This window comes from Meles meles, chromosome 3 (genome assembly GCF_922984935.1).
Source record: "Meles meles chromosome 3, mMelMel3.1 paternal haplotype, whole genome shotgun sequence".
Taxonomy (NCBI): domain Eukaryota; kingdom Metazoa; phylum Chordata; class Mammalia; order Carnivora; family Mustelidae; genus Meles; species Meles meles.
Window position 1 is genome coordinate 69,761,570 of NC_060068.1, and position 21,015 is coordinate 69,782,584.

Below are 21,015 nucleotides of genomic sequence, written 5' to 3' on the forward strand. Positions count from 1 at the left end.
TATTATGGATCAGTGGAGAGGGTATTGATTTGATTCATTAACGGATTCCCAGTCTGTTCCAAGGTTAATGATTACATGTATCTCAATTACATCCTTAACAGGTTATACTGTATGATTTGTTTTAACTGCTTTGTACATTGTGTATCTTCCCCAGCTGAAAGGCTTCTTAGCACTTCATGATTTAACAAATCTTTCTCCTCCACTTCCTAAAACAGTGAACCTGGTTTGAAGGAACATATCAAGGCAAGACAAAAATAAATGATACAAGCTTTTTGCAGAATTCTCCAAGAACCATAGCATAACAGTTCATTTGAGTCAGGTAAATAGTCATATATTTAAGATGTTTATAAGTAGTATGGAACAGAGGGGTCAATCCTTTCTCTTGATATTTTATTCCACCTTTCTTATATGGGAGGCATTTTTCTTTAACTTTGATCTTTTGATGATACCCATTATGAAATTTATCTTTAAAAAGTAGAAGTAAATACATATTTTTAAAGTCACCTGTAATCCTTCCAGCAGAATCCAGACACCTTATAACTGCTCTGAAGAGTCAAAAAACATTTTAAAATTTAAAATGTAATATTCATGTGACACTGTTTAGAATGACAGTAAGTCAAATGACTTGTAGGCATACTTTGCACATTGGCCATGGATGGTCAGACAGGAGGATAGAGGGACCCAATGCAGGGAATCTGGGGCAGAGAACAAATCTATCAGAGGACAGCGTGATTTTGACAAGAATGAAGACAATTATTTATTCCAGTCCTTCTATTTCCTTTTTATCCCTTTGCCCCTGCCTCCAACCCTACTTGCCTCTGTGTTCTTAAGCCAAGCAAACTTCTCTGTCATGAAAGAGAATTTGTGAATCTAGGGACAGTCTAATCTTGCTTAATTTTGATGCAAAAGCCCTGTTTCTTGCACAGAGTACTGTAAAGTCCATAGTGGGAATTACATTTTAAAGTATCTTAGTACTTTTACTACCCACTTGTATTCTGAAAAAGCAAAACAGTAGACTCCCCTCCTTTCTGGAACCCCCAAGATTCTGACAGAGTTTGGGGACTCAGAAGCCAAATGGGAATCATCAGGAGGAGAGACTTCAGTTACACAATCCATTAAATAAAACAATAGAGCCTGCAGCTGAGCTATTAAAAAGAGTAGAGCAATTTTTATTTCAATGGCTACATTTTATTTCCTCTTCTGAGTGACTGTTAACAAAGGGCCGCTGAAAGGACTGGATAAAAAGCAGGCGTCAGATGCAGGATCCATGAGTTAAACAACATTATTAGATACAATTTCATAAAATCTAGTTGCTTTTTTGCTACTAGAAATCATGTCCTTTTGTCAACTTGTGGTCACATCAGCACTTCTCTGATATAATTTGCTCCAGCTGCAGAGCATAGCTGGCCTGCAAATCAAGAACCAGAATGAGGACAGGCAGGAATAACTCAATGGCTTGGATAATGTGCAAATCACTACACTTCTCGCTATTAGTCTACTTTTTTTTTTTTTTTTTTTTTTTTTTTTTTCAGAATATTTGGAAGAGGAAAAATTTATCTTTAGCAAAGCAGCCAATCAGCCACCCTCTTAAGAACTGGTTTGTCTGGTTATCTTCTGAAGCCTAACTCTCTTTGCGGTGATGCTCTGTAATCATAATATTATGAATTTAAGAAAAAAAAAAAACACTAAACTTCTTTTGTTTACCATAAACTGGCAGTGTGAACACCTAATGTCAAATAGCTCCTGGTTTTGTTCCCCTCCCCTAAAAAATGTTCCTTAGATTTAAAAATCTTCCTGTGTATTTCTGTTTATAATTTTTACATTTTTGAGTGCTTCTATCTGGCCTAGAATGCACAGGTTTACAAAATAATACACATCATTCGAATGGCAGCAAACTGCTATAAATGCCTCAATTCAAGACACAAAAAGAGCCAGTTAAAGAGGAAATGAAATACTACTTATTGATTTAGACATGAGTAAAACTGGTAGAGGTTTAACTAGTCATTCAGCATTGAACTTCATACAGCTATAGTTGCTTGATTAGAAACTCTATTGATTCTCACTGGAATCAATTAGAATTGGATCCCAACCATTTCAAATTCAGCTATAATTGAATATTCAACAATCACTCATGTAGGGGGAAAAAAAACAGTTTCTGAATAAAAGCAAAGTCCAAGTATTCTTGCATGTCTGAGGAAATCATTATATATGGTGGGTAAGTAAGAACAAACAAAAGCATATACAGCTGGGATAGCTGAATCAGTGTCCCTAATAATAAGAGCAGCTTATCAAGTGTGCAAAGGCAGCACTAGCCTGTTGTGCACCAGTGCAAGGGAGTCGATACTCTCTTTTCATGGCGTGGCAACCTTCCAGGGCCAGGTGCAATCATAACTGCAAGCCCATTATGTAACCTGTCACCTTCTCAGATTCATTGCTGCAGCAAGTACCCACATCCAAAGCTATGGCTTTTCCTTTGTAAACTCACCTGGGAAATTTTGTGACTACAGAACATGCTTTTAGACACCATTGTTTTAGAAAGGACAAAGAGAAGTCATGTCCCACATACCGATGGCACCGAGTCTGTTTTCTTTTTGGCAAAATGAGGCAGTTGAGATAGGGATCAGTCCCATCCTTTTTTCTTTCTTTCCCAACACATTGCAGTGGTAAATCTGTCAAAACCCAGAGCTCTGTTTGCTTCTTAGATTAGAATACGAACATAGTATTTTCTGAAATGTGTGTGGGTGATTTCCTTCCATCCTGAAAGTTTTAGAAGCTTGCCCCGTCTAGATACAGGTCAGTGAAGTTCATAAGCTCTAGCCTACAGGAGCAAATTTTAATTTCTGATTAGAGTCCGTGAAAGCTGACACTTTGCATTTTTTGGATGTATGATACCCCCACTTTTTTTTGTTGCTCCCCTCTGGGAGGGTAGCAAAATTATGGCTTATTTAAAATGGAATCCTATTTTATAATGCTATTGACAGCGAACAGGCACTGCTTAACGATCACATTAAGTGAGTCTATTCAAATAAATGAGAAACAAAGTGAATGACTTTTTGCCCCTTTGGGAAAATAAAAACACCTACTGATGAAGAAGAATATTTTGCAAAATGAATTTTGACGTCTCTAATCACACTCTCTGAATTCTGGTCTTGCCTGGCATCCTTATAGGTGGGCCTAGGTACAAAAGATAGGGCAAAGGAACAGAGCCTGAAATCTGTGAGGTGGCCCTTTAATGATGATCACTTGTTTTATGGTTCTTTGTTTGTTCCTCACCCAGGACAAGCTCTTCTTTTATCATCATTAAACCATAAACTAGTTGTAGTAGTGAGCAAAATATGCAGGGAACTTTTATAGTGACACTATACACAGACATGCTTAAGGCCACCAAATTGCTACTTCTTTGTCAGATCTTAGATGCTCATCTGGTATCCTTAATTTGTGTCTAGACAGGGAATGGCAACAAAAAATAAACAATAAGAAAATGCTTCTGCTTTTTATTTTATTTTTCAAGAAAGAAAGCATAGCTTACTTTTTCCACGTTAAAATTAAAAAGAAGCTATTTTTTCAAAAATTTGTCTTCTTATATCCTCTGGATTGGTTGTTCTTTAGAAGTCACAAATCAAGCAGAAGTATATGTAGCACTGAAAGTCTACTATAGCAATCTAATAATTTGCTTAACAGTACCGTTTCAAAAATACTCCACTTGGAAGTTGCATCATCCCACAAATGTACGAAGAATCTTTTTGAACACTGAATATAGTGTTATTCAGGTCTGTTTCATGAGGTGTTACCCTAGCATGGGGGAGATAAGGTATTCCCATCCCCCCAGGTTTAAAGAATCATAGTTCAGATATTAATATCCAATACCTTAGCAGCTTGTGTGCTATTTTGCCAGTTGCTCTTGCTGGCAGTGGGCCTCCCTTGTAAAAGATAAAGATTTCCACAACAACAAAATCTCTGCATAAATTTCAATTTTATTGCACTTTCTTCCCAGTCCCTATACGCTATATTCTGTTTATGTCTGTGGAACACCAGATGATGAAGGGAGAGGGAAGACCACATTGGAATATTTTGAGGGTGACGGTTAACCTTAATGTATCACAAAACTACTGAGGCACATTTAATTGCAGACGTACATCTAAATGGACAAAAACCAAAGGAAAGGAAGGAAGGAGGAAAAGAAAAAAAGAATGAAACAGAGAGGGAGAAAGGAAAACATAAAACCTTGGAACAATTTCTGTTGCTTTATCTAATGTTTTGTCTGCTTTAAACAGATTAGTGAGTCACTGTCTTTTCGTTTTGTTTTATAGGAAATTCTGTTGACTTAAAACACTACTGCCAACGTAGACAGCAATACCACAAGTATAGTTTTATGACAAAAATATTTAAAGCAAAAAAAATTATTTCAGAGTCATTCATGTTATCGTGGTTGCCTGAATTTTCACAAAACATTCCCAAGGACTCACTGAGGGTCGAGGAGCCAGTTGTTTCTCTGAGTTCCAGTTAGCCCAAGGCAACTCTACTGTGAGAGACAAAGGCATGCGGGCTTGACTTAGACAGCTGGTTGATGAGACCTGTGATTGCAATTATTTTCAAATATTTCTTAGAACAATGTGTACTTGTAAAGTTAAAGAAAATTCACACACGACAATTTATGAGTATTATGTTGTGTTGTCATTTCACTGACTGTGAATCTAAAATTCTATCTAGGGTACTTTTTTTTTTTTCTTGTTCGTGGTATTTGTTTTCAAGTTTGGATGCAAACCTCATAAAAGGGGAATAACTAAGTTAATATTTAATTTATTTGGGACATAGTATGTGTTCTTGAAGCAAGTATTTATGGAAAACTTATCTTCCTGCTGGATTGTAAGGCTGACTACATCACAGATTGTGTCCTGCTTAGATATGCATGTCCTGGTGAACAGCAGAGTTCCTTGCACACAGCAGAATGAGTGAACATTTGCAGAGTTAAAGTGAAATCCAATTGAATTATAATGGTAGTAAGACAGCAGTCATTTGACAATTTTCTAAAACAGACACACAGCTGATAAATGGACAATTTCTAGCCTCAAATGGATTAAAGAAAGATGAGCTTATATCTTTGTTAGAAGATTCTAATTTTTTTTCATCTTGGATTTTCAAAAATACCTGTGTCCCCACTGATCATGTTAATGGTAATAATTGTCCCTTATTGGGTGTCAGCCCCATTCTAGGTATTATGGTAGGTGTTTTAGGCACATTATTTTACTACTTGTTATACTTATCCCTTGAGATAGTCCTGTTTTATCTCATTTTTTCAATGAGAAAGCTGAAATCCACAGAGATGTTGAATGACTGCTCATAATGTGTGGCAGACTGAAAAATGGCCCCTCAAAAGATACCATGATGTAATCTCTGGAATATGTGAATGTTGCCTTATAGTACAACAGAAAAAAAATTTTGCCGGTGTGGTATGATTAAGTTATGGATCTTGAAATGCGAACATTACTCTAGATTATCAGGGAAGTCCCTAAGTACAGTGACATGTAATTCTCATAAAAAGAAAGTAGAAGGAGAGTTTACACACACACGCGTGTGCGCGCACACAGGAGATGGGGAATGGAGAGAAGAAGGAAAAGGAGGCATTGTGAAGATAGGGGCAGAGATTACAGCCAGAAGCCAGAAAATATCAGTAGCCACCAGAAGATGTAAGAGGTAAAGGATGGATTCTCCTAGAGCCCCCAGACAGAGCACAGTCTTACTGACATCTTGATTTTGGCTCTGTGATTCTGATTGCAGACTTCAGGACTCTGAACCTGTGAGAAATTAAATTTCTGTTGCTTTTAAGTCACCACACATGTGGTACTTTGTTACCGTAGCCTGGGGGAAACTAACATACAACTACAGCACTTTGGCAGTAATAACGTTAGAATTTGAACATAATGTATTAGTATTGTACTGCATTGCAAATTATCATAGATTTAGCTGTTTAAAACAATACCCATCTATTCTCTCACAGTTCTGTAGGTCATTCAGGGCCGGCTCAACTACGATTTTTTTGTGAGGGTCTCACCAGGCTGAAATCAACATGTTAGTCACACTGGGACCTTACCTGGAGGCTCAGGTAGGAATTACTCCAGTAGGTTTGGCCCATCAAAAAAATCTCCCCATCTTGAGATCACCTGATTAGTGATTTTGTTTATATCTGCAAAATCCCTTTTGCCATGTAACCTAATTGCCAGGGAATAACACCAGGGTCTTGGGTGCCTACTCTGTCTTCATGGTTCTAAAGCCCATGCTTTTGTGTGTGTGTGTGTGTGTGTGCCATACCACACTGCCCTCCAAAGCACTTTGTCTCTAGGAGTCTTTAGAAAACACCCAGCACAGCTAATTAATGAACATAATGTTCATTAATGAACATAAGAACTTGTTCTTAGACCCAAAATTCCTTTGCACCTGCTTTTATTTATATTGGTTATGGTAACTTGCAGCACTGGTTCATGTCTTAATCCATGAAATCTTTCCTACTTCCCTCCCTAAAAGTCCACGGAAGCAATAGGGTGGTGCTCTGAGAAACAGCTAGGGAGAGAGTCACAGTGGTGGGAGGTAGATTGTAGGACATAGATGAGGACTTGCCCAGAGACCTACAGAAGTAAGATGTATAATAGTCCTCACTTGGTACCCTGGTCAGATCACTCAATCCCGTTTAACCATGATGTGTGCTCCAACTTCTGTATATTTTGTTCTAACATCTCTCAAAGGATTGCACGGAGGTTACTGGAGCTAGCTGGAAATGTAGGGAGTCAGCTAGGGAGCTAGCTGGAAACGCCTGGGAGTTTATGTCTCCCTGGGGGTGACTCAAGGACTGTCTGGTAAAAAGATACAAAGCCCAGTCCTTAGCATTTAAGCTCCACAGCTTTTTCTGCAATCTGGCTGAGCCTGGAATTTCACCTGATAGTACCCCCCCACACACTTTTGTTTCTTCTTCCTCCCTATTCCGAACTCCATTAACAGTTTCTTAACTGCCTTAATAAATAACTTGCATTTGAAATCTTCACTCAGGTTTTCCTTCTGGGATGACCTGACCTCAGATAAGGAATAGACTTCAGGCACTTTTCTGGAGCCAGGAGCATTATAGGCTGGCCACTGTAAAAATCTCTACCTAGCATGAATGGAAAGTATCCAGGCTGTTTTGTGTGGGTGGTGATTACAGCCTGGTCATTACATGGCAGCCAGATTCTCCGCCGTCAAACAGATGCCTCTCCTAAGAGTGAGAATGTGTGCTCGACCCAGAGGCTATTTGGCTTCTCTTAGCAAGTGCTATTGAAGGTCTCTCCTTGAAGAGTAGAACTCAAAGCCTCTTCCAGCATCTCTAGAAAAAACCTTTGTCCTTGATTGGTCACTATTTGAAACTCATTGCCTGTGTGTATGGCTTTCTTCTGGCTCAGACTTGCTATTTCCCAGTGGGTATACATGTAGTGAATGATTAATTTTAAGTGCCTGTAGGAAGTACAATGGTGAGCACACTGAAGGCTGAATGAGTTTGCAAAGAGTGTTTTAAACATTATCCTAGTTATTTCAAATCTGCAGTTGATTCGTGATATGAGTACAGAATACAAAATGATGATTCACAGATGGATCCACTGAGCACTCTTAACTGCATATTCAGGTGCATGTGAATGGTGCTACAAGAAGAATCAGGATTCAAGATGAGAGCTAGCATAAAAGGAGAGAGCAGGATGTGAAAAATTGTGACAGAGTTGCTCATTAGATACTACCAAGAACTTGTAGTTACACAAGGGTGGGACAGAGCTCACCTGCTGTGTTTGATGAGGGTTCCATGATTTTTCACCATAGTACCCTACTGCCTCCTAAATTAAAAATAAAAACCTTTACATGGGAAAAGGGATTATGCAGATGTATAGCTAGTTTGTTCATTAATTCAGCAAGTATAAAATGATAACCTACTCTGGTCAAGATGATTAATTAGATAAAATATTACTCTTCGGGCAATGAAATTATTCCATGTAAATGAGCTAATTACAAAGAACAGCCTTAGAAGCTTTAGACCAGATTCCTTATGTTTAGGATCACTATATGACAGTGGGTCCCAGTCAAACAGGCTTTAGATACCTAGAACTTTTAAAAGGGATCATATGATTAAGTTAGTTCCACTACGGTAATCTCCTTCATGTAAGGTTACCTGATTAGTAACCTTATGATTACATAGTCAGATAGAGTTTCTTCTTCTCAGAAGGGTCAGCCTTTTTATTCTATTCAGACCTTTAACTGAATGGGGAAAGCACACCCACGTTAGAGAGAGCAATCTGTATTATTCAGTCCACTGATTCTGATGTTATTTTCATTCAAAAACACCCTCATGTACGCATCCAAATATGGTTGATCAAACATTTGGGTACTTTATGGGCCAGTCAAGTTGACGCATAACTGTGTCAGTTGGGTCATTTTTTTACCCACTCTGATAATCTCTGTCTTTTATTTGGGTTGTGTAAATCATTTACATTGATTGTGATTGTATGTGTGGGTTCAAGTTACCATTTTTTTTTTTTTTAATATTTGTTCCTTCTTTTTCATTTTATCTGTGACCTTCCCCTTTCCTGTCTCTTTGGACTATTAGATCTCTTCCCCCTCATCTAGTATTCCATTTTAACATATCTATTGCTTTTAGACTATATATATTTTATGAGTTTTTTAGTAATTCCTCTAGGGGTTATAATACACACTTTTGACTTTTAACAGTGTACTTGGAATTAACTTTTTACTACTCCAAGTGAAATGTAGAAAACGTACCAACTCAGATGTCCCTTTACCTTCCCTTGCTTATATTACGTTGGTTTATATATTACATCTACATACATTAAAAACACCTTCAGAAAATATTATGATTTTTTCTTTCAGCTGTGAAAAATATTTAAAGAACTGAAGAGAAATATAGTCTATTATATTTACCTATAACATTTCTGTTTCTTTTACTTTATTTCAAATGTTTTAAGACTACTTCCAAAAAAAAAAAATTCCCCCTCTTTGTAAATATTTTCTTCTCAATTATTTTAGAGGTCTTCAGACAATGAATTCTCCTATTCCTGCCATCTTAGAATGTATTTATTTCACCTTTATTCTTGAAAGGTATTTTCAATGGATAAGATTGTCAGATTGACAGTTCTTTTTAGCATTTTTAAAACGTTGCATTTTGTTCTGAGCACCATTGTTTTAGAGAGAGATCCACAATCATTCAAATTATTATTCTGTTATATATGGTACATCATTTTTTTCTAGCTGATTTCAAGAAATTTTTCTTTAGTTTTCAACAGTTTTTTCAGGATATTATTTATTTATTTGACAGAGAGAGAGGGAACACAAACAGGGGGAGTCGGAGAGGGAGAATCAGGCTTCCTGTGATGCAGGGCTTGATCCCAGGACCCAGGTCATGACATGAGCCAGGCAGACATTTAATGATTGAGCCACCCAGGTGCCCCCCCACCCGTTTAATTATATGTCTGGACCCAAATTTCTTTATGTTTATCATGTTTGGGTTAATGAGCTTATTAAAACCATAAGTCTACATTTTTTACCAACTTGAGAAGTTTAAGCCATCATATTTTTCAAGTTTTCTTTTTCTTACCTGACTTTTTCTTCTTCTTCTGAGGGCTCCAGAAAACTTTGGGTTTTGTTCCACAAGTCCCTGGGATTATGTCCATTTACTTTTTAGTATATTTTCTCCTTATATTTGGAATGAATAATTTCTAATCATCTGTCTTCCAATTTAGCAATCCATTCTTTTGTCATCTCTATTCTGCTACTGAACCCATCCAACGAGTTTTGTTATTTTCATACTTTAATTTTTAGTTCCAAAATTTCTATTTGGTTCTTGTTTTGATTATCTTTTGCTTTGCTGATAATGTCTATCTTTATATTCATTTCAAGAGTGTTTGCCCTTAGTTCTTGTATCATTTTTCATAATAGCTGCTTTAAAGTCCCTGTCAGATAATCTGGTGTCTATACCAACTGGGTATTGGTTTCTCCTATTAATATTTTCCTGGTTCTTCCTACTGACAAATTTTGAATCGTGTTCTAGACATTTTGCTGTGTTATGATAGTCTGGGTCTTGGTTAAATCCTTAGGAGAATGTTGGTATTTGGTTTAGAAGGCAATTGACTCCGTTGGATTCAGGCCACAAATTCTAACCAGGCTTTTGAGGGTTGTGGTTTTAGTGTCAGTTCCATTTTCAAAGCCTTTGAAATGCTATTTATATCTGTCCTGTGTTTGCTACACCCAGTCGCCAGTCTAAGATTGGTGGTAGTCTATGTCTTATTTCAGTTCCCAGAGCTTTTAGTATAATGTTTAGGATCAGATCCATGTATATAAAGCTCAGGAATAAGCCCAGAGTTTATAAACAAGTTTAGCGGTCATCTCTCCAAATTTCTCCCTTTTGATTGATATCCCCAGTACTTTCTGGCCAGAAAGCTGGAGATCTGGTTGTCCTTCTTTCTTGTGCACCTTACATTACCACATCCTCATCCAGGGTGAAGGGACAGGAGGACAAAGGAAAAGGAAATGGATTTGTCTAACCTACATGGGACCACACATCCTGACACAGGAAGGTTTCATCCCTCAGAGTTGTATAGTTGTGGGTCCCCCACTGTGACGCTACCGCTGATAGGATACCCCTCAACTAGAGGGTTTCCTTGTGAGCTTCCTCTATCCATGCTGATACTCACTTCCAAATTTCTGGATGAGTTGAGTCTAGGCCAGTTACTAGAGGAAACAAAAAGGTAAACTCACTGTCAGTTTGGTTATACTTAAAGTTCTGATCTTCTCCAATTGCTCTGCTGTTTGTTCTTCATAGTTCTCAGATAGCTGGTCAGTGCATTCTTTCCAGGATTTATAGCTGCATTCAGTGACAAAGAATAAATTGTGCTTACTGTGTCTTATCCAGCATAAAAAAAAATAAAAACCCATGGTTAATTTCTGAACAAAGTTCATGAGCATGCCATAAATAATAAGATGATAGTATAATCATAAAGATGATAGTATAATAAGTATAATAGTATTAGTATAATAAGATATAGTAGTGAAATACGCCATACTGCAGTTCTGCTTAAGCCATGGTATTTTGTTCTTCATTTGAATATAAGATCACTAATATAAGATCCTTTAATATAAATATAAGGTATTTATATAAATATAAATTACATCCAGTTGCAATTCATTCGTTCAATATAAGAAATATTTATAGAACAGCTACTTCAATCAAGGCAATTTACTAGTCACTACAGGTATAATACTATTTCACATGGTGTTGGAGGCAAACCAGTTGTGTGGCATTGTAAAAGCAAAGGTACAATAGATATTCTATTGTTATTATGACAATTGCTTTATTTGGAAGATCCAGTCATCATCTAATTTTAGCCTTGTATTCTTAATTCAGCAGGCAGTCATGTTAACAATATTTAGGAAAAATTACTATTTTGACAGATTGATCAGCTATTTCTTCAAAACCCTGGGTAAGGCCTATTTTTTCATCCAGCTGTTGAAAAGTATCCACATTTTTACCTCTCTGATCTATGGCTCTTTTTTGGTACCCAATTACACAATTCATCTGCTTTCTTAAGGAGTGAATAGTTAAATCACTCTTTTGCTGTATCACTAAAGATTATTTTCCTGAACTATTGTGAATATTATTAATTGATTGATTTACTATTTTTGTGAGAAACATTAGCAAATTCATGTGAGCCCTCTTTAACAACCAAGCCTACAAAACCCAGACTGTAGATAAACAAAAGCCTGAAGAAGACTTCTTTATTGGAAGCAACAGATTTTATTTCTTAGCATGATCAAGGGTTAGGATTGCTTTTCTGTTTACTGAATGGAAAGGGTTCGTATTACCAGATATTCAATAAATACAAAGTAACTGATGAACTGGTGAACTTTAGTAATATTCAATAACCTGGAGTCATTGCTAAGTTTGGCATCATTAAAGAAAAGTTCTGCCTAGAGGAGGTACATCAGAGTATTTTTTTAAGATTTATTTATTTATTTGATTTTTTTGTGTAATGTTCAATTAGCCAACATACAGTACATCATTAGTTTTTGATGTAGTGTTCAGCAATTCATTAGTTGCGTATAATGTGAACACCCAGTGTTCATCACAACACGTGCCCTCCTTAATGCGCATCACCCTCTTACTCCCCACCCCCTCCCTTCTGGAACCTTCAGTTTGTTTCCCAGAGTCCAGAGTCTTTTCATGGTTTGTCTCCCTCTCTGATTTCTTCCTTCCTCATATTTATTCCTTATATTTATTATTCCTTATATTTATTTATTTTATTTATTTATTATTTCTTATTTATTTTATTTTTATTTTTTATTATTTTATTTTATTTTTATTATTTATTTATTATTCCTTATATTTATTTGAGACAGAGAGAAAGAGAGAGAGAGCACGCATGGTGGAAGGGCAAAGGCAGAAGGAGAGAGAAACCCAAGCAGATTCTGTGCCGCTGAGTGTGGAGCCCAACACCGGGCCCAATCTCAGGACCCTGAGATCACATCCTTCCTTGACAGGATCATGATTAGATCACAACCTGACCCGAAACCAAGAGTCTGATGCCCAACTGACTGCGCCACCCAGGTGCCCAGTATCAATTAAGACAAAAGCCTGTGCATGCTTTAGAAATAAAATATACATGTCTGTAATGAAGAAGTTCACTAAAGCAGCAAATGCTGCTCACTATAAAATGAGAAGGCAAAATTTCCCTCAACTCTGCTCCTTAGGAGCAAAAAACAAACAAACAAAAAAACAAAAAACAAGCAAACAAAAAAACTAGAGTAAGGAGGATTCAGAATAAAATTCTGGCTCTTACTCATTCTCTTTCAGAATCCTGAGCAAGTCACTTAGTTTCTCTAAATCTTGGTGTATTTACCTATAAAACGGGATTATAGCATAACTCACTTCTTACAGTTGCTACAAGGATAAGATAATATGAGAAGACTTAATGCCTGGCACACAGTACACAGTAAGTGATTGCTATTATGATCACTAAAGGAGTTATTTAGTAGAGTTCAGCATTTTGTCAGAAAGGGAAAATCTTTAAGTGGCAAAGACATCTCTGGTGATTATATCCAAGCTACTTATCTGGCAATGTGATTTTTTTATCTCTCATCATTATAGAATATGTGTGGATTTGAGGCTTCCGTAATATTCTCAATTAGAAGTAATACCAATATAGTGAAGTTTGTTACCATCCATTCCTACTATTCTCTTCAATGCCTGTTTATTCACTTTTCCCCCACTCGTTTATTTGACATTAATTGAGCCTACCAAATGCCAGGCACCATGCTAGACATGGTGAATAAAAAGATAATTAAGACTCAGCCCATCTCTAAAGGGCACCCAATCTTTAGCAGAAAGATAAACACTGACATCAGAATTTCAGTGGTGTGTTGGAGACATCTTGTATCTTTTCATAATAGCCAGCTGTTGAAATTCCAGGAATTTTTCAATTTGTTAAAAACACTGTCATTACTTTAAAAATGACATAAGTGTATAATTATATTAAAATACAGGTAATATTAGAAGCTCATTGCCATCATTTTGCTACATTTTACTATTATCTATGCATTTGAGTTTACTTACATCTATTATTTCTGTATGCTGGAAATCTTACCTAATGGTGTGTTACTGTACATCTTTTTTCAATTCCATGCTTCATGATTACCATGCTGGCCATTTGAAATCAGCCCTGGTAGAGCATTGACACCATGGGAATTGACAATCATTACAAATTACAACTCTTTTCCCTAGAACTACTTTTGTCCAACGGTGCCAGCATAACAATTCTTCTAATTATAGCACACTGCGATATGTATCATCAGAGAGATGTATAAGATGCTATAGGAATACAGACAAAGTGATCCGTGAACCACTGACTAGAGAAATTAAAGAAGGCTTTGTGGAAACGGATATTTGCATGGATGACATTTAGAGAATTTGGCTCTTTAGCAGCCCCGAGGACTGGAGCAGGTCTTCTGAAAACGTGACAGACTGTATTATTGCTCCCAGCTATTCACTCCATCTTCCTGTTTTATATCCCTACCTTTTGAACTTGGCCTTGTGAACCAAGTTAGTAAGTGGCATGTTGGTGGAAGCGAAGTAAGCCACCTTGATCAGAAACTTTAAGAACCCTTGCATGTGCTTCCAGCTCTCTTGCTCTTAAGCTTTGCCTGAAGAATGTAATGATTCACATAAACGCAGTTCCTTCATCCTGGGTGCTCCTCCATCATATGAGGCAGAAATGCAGACAACTCTCACTAATTTCAGCTGATTCTAAGTAGCATCAGCGGGCATGTTAACATGAATAAGAAATTAAATCATTGTTGTTGTAAGTTGTTGATATTGGAGAGTCATTTATTACCACAGCATAATATATTGAAAGCTAACTGTTACTTTTAAGGGGGGATTTAACATTAGCACTTTCCTGCTTACTTATTATTGCCAGGGAAACTTTCTTGTAAGCAAAATGAATCTCTGATATACCCAAAATGCTTTCGGAACGTGTTTAGAACCTTCTTCCACGGAATTTCTCCTGATGGCACAACGTACAGGTAGACTTTGGTATAGCCACTTCTAAAAGCAGGAAACTATAGAAAATAGATGGTGAGAATTCTAAAATCACACCTGTATTACAGTTTTTGCTCAAAGCCAACACTGCATAAAACTCAAGCATGCGTATATCATCATAGAGTTAAAACAAGAAGGAACCTACATAGTCACATCATGTAGCTCCTACATTTCATGGTTGGTAAAGCCAGGGCTCAAGGCAGTTGAGTGGTTTTTGTAGGAAGTGAGCTAAGAAACTGCCATACAGCTCCTGTTCCCTAATTTCCAGTGTAGAGTCCTATCTCCTACATCATCATCATCATCATCAGCAGCAGCAGCAGCATCAATAACTAACATTTGTTACATACTTGCTGTGAACAATACTCTGAATTAATTGCTTTATACATATAAATTCATTTAACCCATGTAGCTTGTTTAATAAAAAATGAAAGAAGAGGTAAGCATTATTAATACTTAATTTTAAATAATAGAAAGCTTAAAGAGCTCACCCGTGATCACACAGCTTTAAAGTGTCATTAGGATTCATAGCCTCACATTTTATCACTGGGCCCAGTTTGCCTCAATCATACTGCTCCATGAAGTACTAAGAGATTTAAACTATAAACAGGACATTCTTTTCTTTCTGAGAGCCAGCATGGTTTTTTCTTATAAAGGTCACACTGTTGCTTTAGCTGAATAAAGCTATATTTTATTTTGAGAGATGCATCACTTCTTAAATTACTATCTGCTCTAATCAAAACTACCTCCTCAGAAGACAGCCTTTTTTTTTTTTTTTTTTTTTGGAGGGAGGAGTATTTTCTTTGGTTTCTAGCTTTGACTTAAAATGTTCTCTTCAAGATTACGAGAAAGTAATGACCAATAACTTGGTAGAAGTCCATTATAGAATTATAATATGTGCTAGAGAAGGGATCGATATTTTTTGGAGAGTTACCACCTTCGAGTCCATGTCAGGAAAGGAAATGTATAAATTTGCTCAATAGATAAAAATGTTTATTTTCCCATTTTATTGGTTAAGCCAACCAAAGTGTCTCTCCTTTCACATTCAGAATTTTTAAAAACTTGTGAGGATCAGTTTATAGTAACTTTTGACATTAACCAGATATGAGTTGAGAATATTTTGACATTGGAGAATACTCATGAAATTAGCCTAAGGCTTAGGTTTTTCTTTTGCTTTCAGAGGAAGCTCCCTGAGAGCAGAGGGAAAATGGTCTCATTCTTTAGGTTTCTTGGTTGCTTTCTTTTTCCAATTCACCTTGCATCTGAAGACGTGGTTTTATGAAAGAATTCCACAACAAATGAGAAGTTAATCCTTAGGGTTACTCAATTACCTGATGGAATTAGTCTCCCATTCTCCACATTGCCTCTATCCCCCCAGTCCTTTCCCAGAGCTTTCCACCTTTGGAACAAAGTGCCAAGGAAGTGTAGCAGTCTAGGAACTTGGCAGAAAAGCATCCTGGTGCACCCCCTCTATCTCAAAGCACCCTCAAGTAGATCAATCCATACTGTCATCAAAATTACATATATTTTTCGAAGCAAAAATCGAAACCACTATTGTTTTTTTATTTGTCTTCGGAAACACAGGAGCACAGAGAATGTAGGGAAATTGCTCCAAAATATCGAGAAAAGTATGACTGATAAAATCGTAGAACCTAATGTAGTTTTTTTTTTTAAATATATTTTTTTCAAGATTTTATTTATTTATTTGTCAGAGAGAGAGAGAGAGTGCACAAGTGGGCTGAGTGACTGGCAGAGATGGAGAGAGAAGCAGGCTCCCAATGTGGGACTCAATCCCAGGATCCTGGGATCATGACCTGAGCCGAAGGCAGCAGCTTAACCAACTGAGCCACCCAGGCATCCCGCTAATGTACATTTTTTTATCAAGAGACTAAAGCCTCTTGTTAATCTTTTCACTTCAGTTTAGCTCTTAGCATTTCTTTCGTGGATAAGTATTCCTTATCCACAAAACATTCTCATCCCCTGTATCACCTACATTTATACAGGGTAAAATCTTATGATCATTTGGTGTTCAGCAAAGTGAAGAAAGAATAAGAACAGAGCTTTACTGAGTTTTCCTGAACTGCTTTTACTTTGGATGAAAATCCTTTTTATATAGGAATTATCTCTATCTTTGAGATTTGCCACCTGGTGAACAGAAGTTAGTTGAGAGTTTACTTATATTAGTACTAGAATTCATTCATTGAGATTTCTTTAATAAAAAAAAGAATAGAATTAGGAATTATGCTAAAGAAAGAAGATGTCATAAATGGTGTAGCAACTTGTTTCGATGATTAAATTTAATTCTAGGGCTTTGGTTTAGAAAACTGCTTTTAATACCTCTGCTTTAGAATTTGGTCTAGTAGAATATGCTAGTTTCTTTTATTTATAAGCTTACATCTTTCTCAACCATTCATATATATGTGTATATATATATATATACACACACACACACACACACACATATATACATATATACACACTTTATTTTTTATTCAATTGTTACTTTAGCAGTGTCTGCAATTAAGAACCAGCTCACTAAATGAACTGTAATTATTGCAAATTGTGGTAAGCACCAGTAATTAAAATGTTGCAGTAATGCTAGCCAGCTTTGCTAGATGCCCTTTGAGAGTAGCATAAAATGATATTATGTCTTTAACTGGTATTTGTATTACAGATGAGAAAACCTGGAAATTCAGGCCTTCAGACTCCTTTGGCTGCCTTTAGAGCATAATGTAAAGTGGGAATTCGTAGTTATCTAGTGAATTCAAACTGGGAAGATAGTTAATTTGGTTAATTCCCCAGCAAAAGTGGCTTTTTCTTTAAAATGTACAGCCTTTAGGGCATAAACATACATGGCTTCCCCAGGAGGGGAAAATGAACAATAAACTCTAATCTCTTCTTTGTGTTTGCAAGATGCTAATAGTGAGCCTTCTGGGTACAAAAGCAAGACAGAACTCCTTCAATACGCACCCATCTTTTGAGGATCCTCACCCAGCTGCTACCCCCAGTGAACTCTCCAGCTGTGTAGTCATTTGGCAGAGTGCACTGTTATGCATAACTTAAGCTATTTGTGTGTGACTCCAATACAACTGGTGAATAAAGGCTGTCCACAAGGAAACCCCTTAACTTACTGCAAATGAAAAACAATGGATTCAGTGGTCGTGTGGTCATGAAAATGATCTAAATTTCAGTTTGAGCATTGACTGGATCCATTCATTGACATATTAGATTATTTGCTTCTTTTCTACCTTTGGTCAAAGTGATCCAAAAAAAATGTCATCTGATTAACCAAAGGTTGTTAATTAGAGGAAGACTAGGTAATGTATTTGTGAAAACAGTGCTAATGAGTAAGTAATACATTTGATAAGATTTAAGTTCAATGAATCTCCATAAGGGCCTCAGAGAATACAGAGATTTGGAGTTGGGGATACTGTTGTCATGTTACAAAGTGAAAAACATTTGCCACCTTGTGACCCCGAAAATTGTCTGGTATCCCCAAACATTCCAATTACAAGGCACAGGTCTTCCCATCCTGGCCATGATAGGTTATTGGATGTTGGAATAATTTTCCTACCACAAACAATTGTGAATCTAGGGAAAAAAGTAAAATCAGCTGATTTTAGACTTCGTATGACAGACAGAACAGCAGGTTTGATCTTTACGAACAGGTAAACAGGTGGAGTCAGTTTTACACGCACCCCAGAGCTCTGCCTGGGGGTGTTTCTCAGATTGAAGCATAGGGAAGTAGAGTCCAAACAGAGAACACTGGTCTCTCCAGGCAGAGAAGAGAGAAACCAGATTTATGGCTGCTGAGGTGACCAGAATTTTAAAAAGCGGGATATTAGAAAACAGGGAGTAGCTTCAAGAAGAAGCCCCATACATCCGCATAGTTGTACCCTTCCTTCTTTCGCCAAGTAATAAGCTGGGGATACACAGGGTAAAACTCCATGGGACCTGGAAAACCACAGTTACTGAGGACCTGTGGGATGATAGAGATCGTAGAGGATAGTCAGTGCTGGAAGACTTTGGAATCCATCTCTGAAAAAAACCCAGTCATTCGGCTGAAACCATGGCAAGACCATACCATAAGAGAAGGACAAGCCCAGCCCTAAAGGAAGGGTTATTCTAGAGCATTTTAACAGAGCATAAAACTAAGCCTCAACAAAATCAAATTGTGCCACCAGCAAATTAACTGCTGCTAGAACAAGTCTCAACAATTTTTAAAGGCAGCATAATATAGACTAATACACTATTCATAATGCCCAAAATTCGATAAAAAAAATTACTGGATGTACAAGACAACTTTTAAAATGAGACACAGAACCGGGAGAATTACAGTGGACAGAAACAAACCCAGGTGTGACAGGGGTGTTGGAGTTAGCACGCATGGTCTTTAAAATAGTTGTCATAAATATATTGATGGGTTTAAATAAAAAGATAATGTGCAGGAAGCTAGAAATGTATTTTTCAACAGCGAAATATAAACAATGAAAAAGTGAAAATTTTAAAATTGAAAATAATATAAGTGAAATAAACATTCCAAATGCATAAACTTAATAGGAGATTGAACACTTAAGATAGTTAATAAAAACTCTCCATATTGAAGTACAGAGAGAAAATCATTGACTTGTGGCACAGTTATCAAATGGCCCTATATGCATGTGATATTGTAGGAGACAGGAAATGGCAAAAGAATTCTATAGAGAAAAAATACCTCAACAGTGGTCTCCACTTTGTGGGAGGAATTTACTGGGAAAGGACACGAGGGAGCTTTTTGGGAAGACGAAAATGCCCCTTATTTTGAAAAGGGTGTGAGTCACAGAGTTGTATTTGTCAAATCTCACTAAGCTACGTTCTTACGGTCTATTCATTGAAATCTTCTTTACCTTTTACTCTCAGTGTGACAAACTGTTAGTGTCATCTCTTCTCCCTCTACTTTTTTTACAGACTCTTTCAGTGTTCCTTTTCTTAACCCCACGGTTAAATATTCATGTTTCTAAGTTTCTGTCCTTGGCCTTCTCTTACTGCCACTTCATACATCCTCTTGGGACCTAAGATATGATTAGTACAGTACAGATGTTCAGTGCTTGATAGGTAGATGGATGGATGGATGCATAGTTGGATGGATGGATGGATGAATGGATAAGGAGGCAAGTAATGAGCCCTCTCCTATTTACTTTCATTCAGTTTATGTGCACTTTTCCAGGTTCCGAAGGCACAGTTGTGAACAAAGCAGAAAAAAAAACTCTGTTTTCTAGTGTTCACATTTTATTTATAGTGAGCCTTGGTGCAACTTCCAATTTCAGGTTCACGTCATTTCCTAAATAGGAGCACACCTATCTCCGAGTTGAACCTTGTAAGTCAATGTCAGCATAAAATTATTAAGACCTATATCTGATTTGTTACTTCTATATATTTTTAATGTGTAATGTACATAAATTTATATGCATTTTTGTCGTGTTCAACCATATCTGTACTTTAATACCCTATGCTCTAGTAATATAAAATTATTTTCTATTTAACTCTTTCACTGTGTATTTTTGCATAAGGGATTCCTTCAGCCTAGAATATCCTCGCTCTTCTCAGTCTTCACCTTCAGTGTCTCCTTGTAGAATTCTTACTCCTTCTTCAGAGATGCTTAAGAGATATCTTAAGATTTTCTTTTCAAGGTTTCTTTTTAATACTCCCCTTAATTATTGTATATAGGTTTATCCGTAAGCTGGGTGTTGGTACAGGTTACTCAGCCATAAACAGACTATACTCTGAACATAAAAAAAGGATACAGTAGAAGAATCAGAGGTGTAAGACCAAATAAAGCACTGGTGGTCCAAAAGATTCTGTTCAGGAGAGAGCAGAGAGAGAAGTAGGATGTTCAAATGCAGAGGTGGAACCCAGTATTCAGGGTAAAGATTGCCAGGGACATGAGCCAGCTACCAAGTACAAGACTGGACTCCATCTATACCCAAATCTCAGAGGCACATGTCTCTTCTAGGGGCTTCATATAAAAAGGGCTGTAAGTCAACAGCTGGCTGATTAAAATTTATGTAAGGATAGCTAACGGCCAGGAGAATGGGACATGGGGAACACTTTTGCCCTCAAACACAAAAGAGACCTACGACAAAATGTAATGCACAGTAGACTAGAATAATACTGTTGCCATTTAACTGGCTATGTGACACAGGCAGCTGCTGTGGGCGAGTTTGGGAGCACAGTCTGATACCCTCTCCAAAACGGAGTTTGTTACACTACTTGTTAGACTATTTACCCTTTGGGGCAGTAAGGCCCTGGATGGAGGTTATACTGAGTTCTTCTCTCTATCTACTATTAGGTGTGGCCCATTGTAGGCACTGAAAGTTGCCTTTTAGCAATAAATTAACAGTTTTCAGTGAGTGGAGCAGTAT